The sequence below is a fragment of the Cynocephalus volans genome, chromosome 1 (genome assembly GCF_027409185.1).
Source record: "Cynocephalus volans isolate mCynVol1 chromosome 1, mCynVol1.pri, whole genome shotgun sequence".
NCBI classification, from domain to species: Eukaryota; Metazoa; Chordata; class Mammalia; order Dermoptera; family Cynocephalidae; genus Cynocephalus; species Cynocephalus volans.
The window spans coordinates 184,696,688-184,699,628 of NC_084460.1; positions in this window are offsets into that span (position 1 = coordinate 184,696,688).

Below are 2,941 nucleotides of genomic sequence, written 5' to 3' on the forward strand. Positions count from 1 at the left end.
GCTGGGGATTCAGAATGTTTTTATGCCACTTACAAAGATTCAGCATGACCAGGGACTCTCACCTGGCTCCACATTTACAATATTCAGCCACATCTAATGAAACAACAGAGACAGATTGGAAAGAACAGGGTGGTTAAGGGGCCTGTTAAAAGTGACTGCAATCTGGCCTGCTCCAGCTGAAAAACAAAAGCAAAGAAACAGGCCACTTTGTTCTGGGTGATGAAGAAAAATAGAAAAACAAAACACCACCAACAAAACAAACCCACAGATGCATTTAACCAGAAGTGTGTTTATTTAGCCCTTTGTAATGTCTTAATGTGGGGCTAGATGTTCTATTTTATAAATCTGTAATTACAAGTAACTTGGGTTGCAATGACAATAAAACTGCAGTATATTTATTTGGGAATTAAGTGGCATTAATTGGAGAGTGGAGCAGTGACTACTATGTGATTAACCTGAGAGTAGGTAAAAAAAATGCACTGCTACCAGGTAAGCCTGTGTTCCAGGATGGTAGAGCTGAAATATTTAAAAGCTGTAAATCATTGATGGCAGTAGTCAGTGTTTCTGACAAGCAGTAAACTGGGAGACTGTGTACTGGAAAGTTGGAAAGCACTTGATCATGTAGGTGGAAATGTTCAGAGTAAAAATAGAGTCGTGGCAAGTTCTTTTCCAGAACTGTAAGACCATCAGGGAGAGAGATCTCTCGTCAGCTCTCCCCACCTCTCCTGGTACCCATTCTCCCTCTTCTCGCTTCATACCTCTCGCTCTGGGTACGCCCCAGTCATCGGCCCTCTGCTCTGGTCAAAGGAAGATGGGATGGGAGGACCAGGCCAGGCTGGAGAGGTGCCTGGCCTCTGAGCAGAAGCACTGAAGGTGGAAATGCAGACTCACGAAGGGAGTCTATTCTCCTTGAGTCTATTCTCCTCTTTCCCTGTCCAAATGGGGATTTTGTTGTTCATGCTGATTTCTTTCTTCCTCACTGGAATTGTCTTATGTAATTCTAGCTAGTGGAGTAACTGAACTTAATTTAATGGCACGAAAAGAAATGTTCCTTTGTTTTCTTAAAAGGAACAAATGTTTGCCATGTCTTATTTATAAACACAATAAACCAGGCTCTGCTGGGGAGAGAAGTGGAGGGGAGCAGTGGATGCACAGCAAAAAGGACATAATATTTGTAACACTGTGAATGAAATACCAAAGATGGGCAAATTCAAGCCCTCCGTCAGCAGCAGGGACACGTGTATTGCTAGAAACTCATATGCAAGTGCTCCAACCTCTTCTATGGAATTGCACTGAATGTCGAGCTGCCTGGTACTGGGGGCATTTGATCTGAAGCTTATGTCTTTAAGGAATTGTCACATGTGCTCATGCATGAGCAAAAAAGCAAGCGAGAAAACCCTGCAGCTTCTCACTTCTGGAGGCTTTTCAGTCAGAAAATGCTGTTCTATATGTGTGTCACAGGGTTGTTACTGTCATCAAAGGAGAGGACACTATGACATTCTACTTTAAAATGTAATGCAATCAATACACCAAAAAGACACCTGCACTCCCATGTTCACTGCTGCACTATTCACAATAGCCAAGAGATGGAATCAACAGAAATGTCCATCAATGGATGAATGGATAAAGAGCTGTTGTATATATACATATACAATGGAATATATATAAAAAATACTATAACAATCTATAAAAAATGATATATCCTGTCATTTTCAGCAGCATAGATGGAACTGGAAACCATCATGTTCAGTGAAGTAAGTCAGACTCAAAAAGACAAATACTGGACATCCGCCACCCAACTCCACCCCCGGCCCAGCTGAATGCACACGGAGCAGGGAGACATCCAGCAGGGGAGGCGGAAGCTCCGCTGAGACCACACGCCCTATAGTGCTGGCCTGCAACCCAGCAGGTAGGCCTCACATCCGCCACCTGACTCTATCCCTGGCCCAGCTGAGTGCGCATGGAGCAGGGAGATATCCAGCAGGGGAGGTGGAAGCTCTGCAGAGATTACACACCCTGTGGTGCCAGTGCATGACCCAGCAGACCAGCCAAGTGGATGCTGACCAGAGAGGCAGCTCCCTGGAGAGGCCAAAGACCTGAGGCAACCATGCACACAAGGCACTAGTGGCCAACTGAGCAGACACTGAGGTAGCCATACCAAATTGGCAACCTGAGCAACATCCTAGCCAGACAATCATGTCAAACCAGTAGACTGTGACACTCTCTGCCACAATGACTAAACATCAAAGGAAAGATACCAGAAATATGAAAAATCAAGAAAGTACACCACCAAAGGGTAATAACTCTCAAGCTCTAGATCCTATAGAACAAGAAGCCCCTGAAATGTCTGACAAGGAGTTTCAAGTGATAATTCTAAGGAAACTGAATGAGATACAAGAAAACTCAGCTAGACAACATGATGAAATGAGGGAAAGTATACAGGACCTGAAAGAAGAAATGTACAAGGAAATCAATGCCCTGAAAAAGAATGTAGCCGAGCTTGCTGAGCTGAAGAATTCATTCAGTGAAATAAAAAACACAGCAGAGAGTTTAACCAGCAGGCTTGCAGAAGCAGAGGAGAGAACTTCTGACCTTGAAGATGGGCTGTTTGAAATAGCAAAGGCAGACAAAATAAATAAATAAATAAAAGAATTAAAAGCATTGAAGAAAATCTAAGAGAGATATCAGACAACTATAAGCACTCAAATATCCAAGTCATGGGTATTCCAGAAGGGGAGGAAAAAGGAGATTGCATTGAAAACATATTCAACAAAATAGTGGCAGAAAATATCCAAGGTATAGGAAAAGACACAGATCTTCAGATTCGGGAAGGTCAAGATCCCCAAATGTATTCAACTCAAAAAGGTCTTCTCCAAGACATGTTATAGTCAAATTGGCAAAACTCAAAGACAAAGAGAGAATCTTATAAGTTGCAAGAGAG